General features: G+C 38.8%; 1 pseudogene; it reads right to left on the bottom strand.

Moving 5' to 3' along the window:
* Positions 1–2,886: 2,886 nt before the first annotated feature.
* Positions 2,887–3,692, bottom strand: LOC112909671 (prefoldin subunit 1 pseudogene; annotated as a pseudogene).
* Between the last annotated feature and the right edge of the window lie 8,270 nt (positions 3,693–11,962).

Here is an 11,962-nt window from a genome sequence, read left to right as displayed (position 1 = left end):
CAAGAGGATTCCTTTTTCTCCACATGCTTACCAATACTTATTATTTCTGTGTTTCTGATTTTAACCATCCTGACAGATATGAGGGAATAGCTCATTGTGGTTTTGTTTTTTTTTTTGTTTTTTTGTTTTTTTTTAATTTTTATTCATTTATGATAGTCACAGAGAGAGAGAGAGAGAGAGGCAGAGACACAGGCAGAGGGAGAAGCAGGCTCCATGCACCGGGAGCCCGACGTGGGATTCGATCCGAGTCTCCAGGATCGCGCCCTGGGCCAAAGGCAGGCGCCAAACTGCTGCGCCACCCAGGGATCCCTCATTGTGGTTTTGAATTGCATTTCCCTAATGATAAGTAACGTTGAGCATCTTTTTGTGTGTCTGTTGGATATCTGTCTTAGGAAAAATGTCTTTTCATGTCCTCTGCCCATTTTTTTAATTTGGAATATCTTTTTTTGGTATTTTATTAAGTTTTATATATTTTAGATATTAACCCCTTACTGGATACATTATTTGCAAATATCTTCTCCCATTTAGTAAGTTATCTTTTTGTTGATTGTTTCCTTTATGTGCAAAAGCTTTTTATTTTGTTGTAGTACCAGTAGTTTATTTTTTAATATTGATTTGAGAGAGAGAGAGCAGAGAGAGCAAGCACACATGAGCAGGGGTGAGGGGGAGAGGGAGCGGGACAAGCAGACTCCTAGCTGAGCAGGGAACCCCATTCGGGGTTTGAGCCCAGGACCCCGAGATTAATTTAAAGATTTTATTTATTCATGAGAGACACGGAGAGGGAGGCAGAAACATAGGCAGAGAGGGAAGCAGGCTCCATGCAGGAGTCAATCCCAGGACTCCAGGATCACACCCTGAGCCAAAGGCAGACAGTCATCCACTGAGCCACCCAGGCATCCCTCACATTTATTTAGGTCTTTAATCCTTTTGAGTTTATTTTTGTATATGGTATAAGAAAGTGATGCAGTTTCATCATTTTGCATGTTGCTGTCCAGTTTTGCCAATACCGTTTATTGAAGAGATTCTTTCTCCCATTGTATATTCTTGCCTCCTTTGTTGTAAATTGATCATAAAAGCATGGGTTGATTTTCTGGACTCTATTGTATTCCAATGATATGTCTATTTTTTGCCAGTACCATACTATTTTGATTACCACAGCTTTGTAGTATATCTTGAAATCTGGGATTATGATGCCTCTAGCTTTGTTCTTGGTCTTCAAAATTGCTTTAGCTAGGGCAGCCCGGGTGACTCAGTGATTTAGTACTGCCTTCAGCGCATAAATAAATAAATTGCTTTAGCTATTTGGGGTCTTTTGTGGCTCCATAAAAATTCAGGATTATTCTAAACCTGTTAAAAATTGGTATTTTGATAGAGATTACATTAAATCTGTAGATTGCTTTGGGTGGTATGGTATTTTAACAATATTGGTTCTTTCAATCCATAAGCATGGAATATCTTTTCATTTGTGTGTCTTAAATTTCTTTCATCAATGTTTTATAGTTTTCAGAGTACAGATCTTTGACCAGTTTAGTTAAGTTTATTACTAGGTTTTTTTTTTTTGGGTGTAAGTGTAAAGGGGATTGTTTTCTTCTGTTCACTATTAATGCATAATAATGCAACAGATTTCTGTATATTTTTTGCACCTGCAACATTACTGAATTCACTTATCAGTTCTAAGTTTTTTGGTGGGTTTTCTATACATAGGATTATGTCATTTGCAAATAGTGACAGTTTTATTTCTTTTGTCCTAATTTGGATGACCTTTATTTCTTTTTCTTGTCTGATTGTCAGGGCTAGGACATCATGTAATATGTTGAATAAAAGTAGTGAGAATGGATATCCTTGTTCCTGGTGTTAGAGGAAAAACTCTTAGTCTTTCACCACTGAGTATGATGTTAGTTGTGGGTTTTTCATTTATGACTTTTATTACATTGAGGTATGTTCTCTTAACCGACTTTGTTGAAGGTTTTTTTTTTTTATATCACGAATGGATGTCATACTTTGTCAAATACTTTTTCTGCATCTATTGGAATGATCATATGTTTTTTACCTTTTCTCTTGTTCATGTGATGTATCACATTACTAAAATATTAAACTACCCTTGTATCCATGGAATAAATTCCATTTGATTGTGGTGAATGATTTTTTTTTTTTTAATGTATGTCGTTGGGGACAATTTGTTAATATTTTATTGAGGATTTTTGCATCTATGTTTATCAGATACTGACCTGTGGGTATTTTTCTTTGGTAGTGTTTGTCTATCTAGTTTTGGTAACAGGGTAATGCTGGCCTTGTAGAATGAATTTGGAAATTTTCCTTCCTCTTTTTGGGAATAGTTAGAGATGAATAGGTATTAACTCTAAATGTTTGGGAGAATTCACCTGTGAAGGCATCTGGTTCTGGACTTTTTTTTTTAATTGATTCAATCTCATTATCAGTAATTGTTCAAAAACTCGATTTCTTCCTGATTCAGTTTTGGGAGGTTATATGTTTCTAGGAATTTATCTATTTCTTCTAGGTTGTCCAATTTGTTGGCACATAACTTTTTATAATATTTGCTTATAATCCTTTTTATTTCTGTGGTGTTGGTTGCTATTTCTCTTCATTTATGATTTTGAGTCTTCTCTTTTGAGTGTGGCTAAAGGTATATTGTTTGGTTGATCTTGTCAAAGAACACTAGTTTCACTAATCTGTTCTATTATTTATTATTTTTTTTTGGATGTGCTGCTGCTTTATTACTGCATTTTCTTGAACATTTGCAACATGCCATCAAGGTTACTTAAATTCAGCTATCCCCCCTGGTCTTCTTATTTGCATGGAGGCTCAGAGGTGAGGGATTTTACTCAAAGGAACAGAAAGGGACAAAAGCAGCGGCAAAGGCTTAAATAAAGAGGTCAGGGAGGAGTTGAGGTTGAAAGCCTCTACCTCTCTGGCCCTTGGTTCTCATCCTTCATCTCAAGAAAGGCAGACTTCGTAGAGTGGCTAGGGGAACACATGCCTTTTATTGGTCTAAGGAGCATAACTAGTTCATAGGCTTGGGCAGAGCTCCCCTATCTGTATGGCTCCCATCTCCCTCTCCTGGGAGTTTGTGACTCACCCCCAGGGAGAAAAGTGTTCTGGACAGGGGTGGCAGACAGAGCCAGGATAAAAAATATAGAACTGGGGTCTGAAAGGGTATCATGGTGAAGTAGAAAACACAGGGTTATGAGATCATCCAAAAAAAAGTCCACTGGGGCAGAAGAGAAGTTTCTCCACATGGGCCCCCCACCTGCCCTTGCCAGGAATGGGAGGGGGCAGGAAGCTTCGGCTGGAGATTTCCTACTGTGCCCTTCGTGCCATCAGCATCTCCTGGATGTTGTCCTCAGCTTCCTTCACACTCTGCTCCAGGTAGGATTTTTTCTGTTCTAGTTCTTTAATTTTTTCTTCTGCTATTTTCTGTTTCTCTAACAGCTGACTGTGAATTACCTCCTTGGACTGAATAATAAACATTCTTCCTACACCTTCATACATGTTAGTCTCATCTACCAAAGTCATGATCTCTGTATCTGTAAGATGTGCGTGCTTTTTCGTTCTGTTTAGCTGTTCAATCTGTATGTCTGCAAGCTTCACCTTCTGTTGAGTGTCAATAACTTTGGCTTGAAGTTCTGTGAAGGCCTTCTTCAACTCCAGATCCAGGGGAGCCGCCATCTTGGTTCACTGTTCTATTATTTTTTAGTCTCAATTAAGTTTCTAATAATTTCCTTCCTTACACTGGCTTTGGGCTTTGCTCTTTTTGTGGATCCTTTAGGTGGAAGGTTAGTTTGAGATTTCTCATGATTCTTGGGGTACACCTGTATTGATATGATCTTCCCTCTTAAAAAAGCTTTTGCTGCATGCTAAAGATTTTGGACCATTGTGTTTTCATTTTCATTTGTCTCCATGTATTTTTAAACTTCCTCTTTGATTTCCTGGTTGACCCATTCATTGTTGAGTATTTTTTTATGTTATTTTACCTCCATGTATTTGTATTCTTTCCAGAGTTTTTTTCCTGTGGATTATTTCTAGCGGTTGAAAAAGATGTATCATATGATTTCAGTCTTTTGTATTTTTTGAGAGTTGTTTTGTGACCTACCATGTGATATCTTATGTATAATGTTTTGTGTGCATTTGAAAAGAATGTGTATCCTGGTGTTTTGGGATGGAATGTTCTGAGTATCCATTAAGTGCATTCCTGTACATCACTCAAATCCATATTTTCTTGTTGATTTTCTGTCTGGGTGATCTATCTATTGAGATAAGTGGGTTGTTAAAGTCCCCTACTAATATTGTATTACTATAGACTTCTTGCTTTTTTTTTTTTAAACAGTTTTATGTATTTGGGTGCTCCCAAGCTGAAATGCATAAATATTTACAATTATTTTTTAAAGATTTTATTTATTTGAGAGAGTGAAAGCACAAGCAGGGGATGGGGCAAAGGGAGAAGGAGCACCCCTTTATGAGCAGGGAGCCCGATGTGGGGCTCAATCCCAGGACCCTGGAATCACAACCTGAGCCAAAGGCAGACACTTAACTGATCGAGCCACCCTGGCACCCTGATTGTTATGTCTTCTTGTTGTGTTGTTCCCTTTATGATGATGTAGTGTCCTTGTCTTGTTATGATCTTTGTTTTAAAGTCTATTTTGTTCCATGTAAATATTGTTACTTCAGCTTTCTTTTCACTTCCATTTGCCCTGTAAATGTTTTTCCAACCCTTTAATTTCAATATGCTTTTGTCTTTAAGTTTGCAATGACTGTCTTGTAGATAGCATATAGATGGGTCCCACTTTTATTCATTCAGTCACTCTGTCTTTTAGAGTATTTAATCCATTTACATTCATAGTAATTATTGATAGGTATGTACTCATTGCCATTTTGTTACATGTTTTATGGTTGCTTTTTTTTTTTTTTTTTGCTTTTGGTTGCTTTTGTAATTCTCTGTTCCTCTCTGATCTTACTCTCTTCCCTTGTGATTTTGTGACTTTTTTTAGTGATATGCTTGGATTCCTTTCTTTTTATTTTTGGGGTATCTTACAAGTTTTTGGCTTGTGATTACCACTTTTAGGTTTATACATAATATCCTATGCATTAGTAGTCTATATTAGGTTGATGGTCCCTTAAGTTTATTTTTAAAAAGATTATATTTATTCATGAGAGATACAGAGAAATGTAGAGATATAGGCAGAGGGAGAAGCAGGCTCCCTGAGGTGAGCCTGTTGTGGGTCTCAATCCTAGGACCCTGGGATCATGCCCTGAGCCAAAAGTACATACTCAACCACTGAGCTACCCAGGCATCCCTGGTCTCTCAAGTTTAACCTATTCTAAACATACTAAATTTTTACCCCACCCCCATTTTATGTATATGATGTCATACTTTACATCCTTTCAGTTTGTGAATCCCTTGACTGATTAAGATTTTACTTATTTGAGAAAGAAAGAGGGCATTGGGGTAGGGGCAGAGGGAGAAGCAGATTCTTTGTGGAGCAGGAAGCCTGATGCAGAGCTCAATCCCAGGACCCTGAGATCATGAACTGATGCTTAACTGAATGAGCCACCCAGGTGCCCCCCCTTGATGGATTTTTATAGATAAAATTAATTTTACTGCTTTTGTACTTTAACTTCCATTCTAGTTTTATAAGTGATTAATCTACTTTTATTATGTTTAAATGTACCTGTGAAATTTTTTCCTTTTATAATTTTCTTCTGATTATGGCCTTTTCTTTCCACTCAAAGGATTTGCTTTTACATTTCTTGTAAGGCTGGTGATAAGTTACATTAACTTTTCTTTTTCTGGGATACTCTTTAACTTATTCTGAATGACAGTCTTGCTGGGTAGAGTATTCTTGGTTGCAGATTTTTTTCCTTCCAGCACTTTTAATGTATCATACCACCCCCTCTTGGTATGCAAAGTTTCTGAAGAAAAATCCTCTGATAGTCGTATAGTGTTTCCCTTGTATGTAACTGTTTTCTTTACTTTTTTAAAAAAATATTTTATGTATTCATTTATGAGAGACAGAGAGAGAGAGAGAGAGAGAGAGAGAGACAGGCAGAGAGAGAAGCAGGCTCCATGCCGGGAGCCCCACATGGGACTTGATCCCAGGTCTCCAGGATCAGGCCCTGGCTGAAGGCGGCGCTAAACCACTGGGCCACCTGGGTTGCCCCTATTTTCTTTACTTTTTCTGCTTTTAAAATTTTCTCACTGCTTTTTGCCAGTTTAATAACTGTGTGTCTTGGTATGGAACTCCAGGGTGATTTTGTTGGGGGCGACTTCTGGATCTGGATGTTTGTTTCCTTCCTCAGATTAGGGAAGTTTTCATCTATTATTTCTTTAAATAATAAAATTTCTGCCCCTTAGTCTCACTTCTCTTTCTGAGACCCATGTAATGCCTGGGTGGCTCAGTCAGTTAAGTGCCTGCCTTTGGCTCAGGCCATAATCCCAGGGTCCTGGGATTGAGTCTCACATTGGGCTCCCTGCTCAGTGGGGAGTCTGCTTCTCTCCTTCCCACTCCCTCTGCTTATGCTTTTTCTCTCTTTTAAATAAACAAAAATAAAATCTTTAAATAAAAAATATAATGAAAGTATTACGCTTGATGGTGTCATTGAGTTCCCTCAACCTATCCTCAATTTTTCTAAGATTTTATTTAAAAAAAATTTTTTTTAAAAGATTTCATTTATTTATTCATAGATACACACACAGAGAGAGGCAGAGACACAGACAGAGGGAGAAGCAGGCTCCATGCAGGGAGCCCGATGTGGGACTTGATCCCAGGTCTCCAGGATCATACCCCGGGCTGCAGGTGGGGCTAAACCGCTGTGCCACCAGGGCTGCCCTAAGATTTTATTTTTAAGTAATCTCTACACCCAACACAGGGTTCAAATTCAACTCCAAGATCAGGAGTCTTTTGCTACACTGAGCCAGCCACGTGCCCCTATTTATAACTTTAAATATTCTTTTTACCATTCATTTTGGTTGCTTTCCACTACCCTGTCTTCCAGCTCCACGATCTATTCTGCTCTCTCTAGTCTATTGTTCCCTCTAGTATATTTTTAATTTCAGTTATTGAGCTCCTTATCTCTGATGGGTCGTTTTTATATTTTCTATCCATAGAATTCTGTTAACAGTGTCTAATCTTTTTTTTTAAGTATTTATTTTTTAAGTATTTATTTAAGAGACAGAGAGATAGAGAGACAGAGACCTAGGCAGAAGGAGAAGTGGGCTCTTCACAGGAGCACAATGTGGGCCTCAATCCCAGAACCCGGGATCATGACCTGAGCCAAAGGCAGCCGCCCAACTGCTGAGCCACCCAGGCATCCCAACAGTGTCTAAGTCTTAAAATTCTTTTTAAAAATACTTTAAAAAGATTTATATTAGAGAGAGAGAAAGAGTGTATGCACTTGAAAAAGAGAGCATGAGCAGAGGGAGGAGCAGAGGAGGGAGAGGGAGACAATCCCTAGCAGACTCCACACTGAGTGCAGAGCCTGATGCGGGGCTTGATCCCGTAACCCTGAGACCATGAACTAAGCTAAAACAAAGAGTCAGACACTTAACTGATTGAGCCACCCAGGACCCCTACGTCTTAAACTTCTTATGTTAACTTTAACCCTAATCAGTTTTTTATGATATTGTCAATGGAATTGTTTTCTTGTTTTCGTTTTCATTATATTCATTGCTAGTATAAAGAAATACAAATGCTACGTTGTATGTGATCTTTTCCCTTGCTCTTTCAGATTTTCTATTTATAAACTTATGACATCTCTGAGTAGAGATGGTTTTTCTTCTTTCCAAACTGGATAGCCTTTATTTTTTTTCCTGTGTAGCTGCCCTGGATAGAACTTCCAATGTAATGTTGAATATAGGTGGCCAGAATGGACATCTGTTGCCATTGTTCCTAATCCTAGGGGAAAGGACAGTTTTCAGTCTTTGTCCATTAAGTCTATTTATAATAGATGATTTTAAATCTTTGTCTACTAACTCCAAAATATGGCCTTATAAGGGATGTTTTCTGTGGCTGCTTTTCTTTTTATTTTTTAATTTATTTTTTATTGGTGTTCAATTTACCAACATACAGAATAACCCCCAGTGCCCGTCACCTATTCATTCCCACCCCTCGCCCTCCTCCCCTTCTACCACCACTAGTTCATTTCTCAGAGTTAGGAGTCTTTATGTTCTGTCTCCCTTTCTGATATTTCCCACACATTTCTTCTCCCTTCCCTTATATTCCCTCTCACTATTATTTATATTCCCCTAATGAATGAGAACATATAATGTTTGTCCTCCGATTGACTTACTTCACTCAGCATAATACCCTCCAGTTCCATCCACATTGAAGCAAATGGTGGGTATTTGTCATTTCTAATGGCTGAGTAATATTCCATTGTATACATAAACCACATCTTCTTTATCCACTCATCTTTTGATGGACACCGAGGCTCCTTCCACAGTTTGGCTATTGTGGCCATTGCTGCTATAAACTTTGGGGTGCAGGTGTCCCGGCATTTCATTGCATCTGTATCTTTGGGGTAAATCCCCAGCAGTGCAATTGCTGGGTCGTAGGGCAGGTCCATTTTTAACTCTTGAGGAACCTCCACATAGTTTTCCAGAGTGGCTGCACCAGCTCTCATTCCCACCAACAGTGTAAGAGGGTTCCCTTTTCTCCGCATCCTCTCCAACATTTGTGGTTTCCTGCTTTGTTAATGTTCCCCATTCTCACTGGTGTGAGGTGGTATCCCATTGTGGTTTTGATTTGTATTTCCCTGATGGCAAGTGATGCAGAGCATTTTCTCATGTGCATGTTGGCCATGTCTATGTCTTCCTCTGTGAGATTTCTCTTCATGTCTTTTGCCATTTCATGATCGGATTGTTTGTTTCTTTGCTGTTGAGTTTAATAAGTTCTTTATAGATCTTGGAAACTAGCCCTTTATCTGATATGTCATTTGCAAATATCTTCTCCCATTCTGTAGGTTGTCTTTTAGTTTTGTTGACTGTATCCTTTGCTGTGCAAAAGCTTCTTATCTTGATGAAGTCCCAATAGTTCATTTTTGCTTTTGTTTCTTTTGCCTTTGTGGATGTATCTTGCAAGAAGTTACTGTGGCCAAGTTCAAAAAGGGTGTTGCCTGTGTTCTCCTCTAGGATTTTGATGGAATCTTGTCTCACATTTAGATCTTTCATCCATTTTGAGTTTATCTTTGTGTATGGTGAAAGAGAGTGGTCTAGTTTCATTCTTCTGCATGTGGATGTCCAATTTCTCCAGCACCATTTATTGAAGAGACTGTCTTTCTTCCAATGGATAGTCTTTCCTCCTTTATCGAATATTAGTTGGCCATAAAGTTCAGGGTCCACTTCTGGGTTCTCTATTCTGTTCCATTGATCTATGTGTCTGTTTTTGTGCCAGTACCACGCTGTCTTGATGACCACAGCTTTGTAGTACAACCTGAAATCTGGCATTGTGATGCCCCCAGCTATGCTTTTCTTTTTTAAAATTCCCCTGGCTATTCGGGGTCTTTTCTGATTCCACACAAATCTTAAGATGAGTTGTTCCAACTCTCTGAAGAAAGTCCATGGTATTTTGACTGGGACTGCATTAAGTGTGTAAATTGCCCTGGGTAACATTGACATTTTCACAATATTAATTCTGCCAATCCATGAGCATGGAATATTTTTCCATCTCTTTGTGTCTTCCTCAATTTCTTTCAGAAGTGTTCTGAAAGTTTTTAGGGTATAGATCCTTTACCTCTTTGGTTAGGTTTATTCCTAGGTATCTTATGCTTTTGGGTGCAATTGTAAATGGGATTGACTCCTTAATTTCTCTTTCTTCAGTCTCATGTGTTAGTGTATAGAAATGCCACTGATTTCTGGGCATTGATTTTGTGTCCTGTTTGGCTGCTTTTCTTACCCCTCCCCAACCTCCCCCCCCCATGTGTGGTATACTTTCCTGTTTCTTTGCATGTCTCTAATTTATTCTTGAAAATTACATTTTAGAGAATATATTTTACCTATCTAGCATCAGATGCCTTTGCCACCAAGGTTTATTGTTGCTGTTATCTTGCTGGTGCTTATTTGTTTAGTCACCTCCCTAGCTGAGTCCCACAGATTCTGTATTCCCTACAATGTTTGGCCACAGAATTTTCTCCAAACTCTTAGAAGAAAGTGCTTATTTGGGTGCACTTGGGTGGGTCAGTCAGTTAAGCATCCTATTTTTTTTTAAGATTTTATTTATTTATTCATGAGAGACACACACAGAGAGGCAGAGAGACACAGACAGAGGGAGAAGCAGGCTCATGTAGGGAGCCCGACATGGGATTCGATCCCGGGACTCCAGGATCACGCCCTGGGCCGAGGGCAGGCACTAAACTGCAGAGCCACCCAGGGATCTCCTAAACATTCTTCTCTTGATCTCAATTTAGGTTTTGGTCTTAGGGTTGTAAGTTCAAGGCCTTGTTGGGCTCCACACTGAGCATACACAGCCTATTAAACAAGAAAATTTAAAAATTTAAAAATGCTTATTTTAACTTTTAAGCATGGTTTCCTGGTCATTATAAGTTTGTAGTCCAAAAATGATTAGTAGCATTTTCTTAAATGCCTTGCCTTTGTCTCCTCATCTCTTGCCAAGTAGATCTATGTAAGAAGTCATGCCTTTAAGCTTCAAGCAACTCATAAGATAAGGTCATTTTCACTTTTGGTTTGGGCAGGATCTAAGAGTCAATCGAAGCTAAGTAATTTGGGATTTACCCTCTTTCTTGGGCATTTGCATAGCTTTGCTCATGCACAGAATTCTGAACCCCAGGAACTGATTTGAGGTTTTCTAAGTCCCCAAGGTAAAGCCTTGGAGCTAACAGGCTTTTTTTCTGCTAAGCTGAGCTCTGAGTAAAATCCAGTAGCCACATCACCCTGAGGATATAGATTTTCTAGGGAGCTGCAAGCTTAGAAAAATAATATATATATATATATATATTTTTTTTTTAGAAAAATAATATTTATTTTTCACGATAGACAATGAATTTTAATGTAACAGAGTACAAAGGACTCACTGAGGTCCCTGTGTGGCTCAGTCAATTGTGTCTGCCTTTGGCTCAGGTCATGATCCCCAAGCCCTGCAATTGAGCCCTGCATTGGGCTCTCTGCTCAATGGGAAATTTGCTTTTCTCTCTCCCTCTGCTCTTCCCCTGCTCATGCTCTCTCTCTCTTGCTCACTGTCTTTCATATAAATAAATAAAATCTTTCTTTTTTTTAAAGATTTTTAAAAATTTATTTATTCATAGGAGACACAGAGAGAGAGGCAGAGACACAGGCAGAGGGAGAAGCAGGCTCCACACAGGGAGCCCGATGTGGAAATTGATCCCAGGACCCCAGGATCATGCCCTGGGCCAAAGGCAGGCATTAAACCACTGAGCCACCCAGGGTTCCCTCCACACTGATTAAAAAAAAAAAACATTTTATTTATTTATAAGAGACACACATAGAGAGGCAGAGACCTAGGCAGAGGGAGAAGAAGACTTCTCATGGGAAGCATGATATGGGACTCCATCCCAGGACTCCAGGATCATGACCTGAGCCAAAGCAGATGCTCAACCACTAAGCCATCCAGCCGCCACTCCACACTGATTTTTAAAGACTATTAATATATTTCTCTCCTTTCCAACTACTTATTTATGCAAGACTGGCTTTTCTTCATACATTCAAACAAAACAACATAGAAAACAGATTGAATGCAGAAGTGGATATGACAATCCAGTAGTCTTTAAGTCATGCATTAATGAGGTGTACAAAATGTGAAAAAAAGGATATCACTCTTCTCACTAGCTTTTTTAAAATAAAGGTTTTTAAGAAAAATATTAATTGTTCTGGGGCTGGTTCTTTTAACAGTGCTCAGGTCTCTGTTGGCTGCAAGGCTACTGGCTTTTGATTACCATGCCATAGAGCTTAGGAGAGAGCAAAAATAGAAATAAT

The sequence above is a fragment of the Vulpes vulpes genome, chromosome 9, assembly GCF_048418805.1.
Source record: "Vulpes vulpes isolate BD-2025 chromosome 9, VulVul3, whole genome shotgun sequence".
In the NCBI taxonomy this organism is placed as follows: domain Eukaryota; kingdom Metazoa; phylum Chordata; class Mammalia; order Carnivora; family Canidae; genus Vulpes; species Vulpes vulpes.
This window is presented reverse-complemented; position numbering and strand designations above follow the sequence as displayed.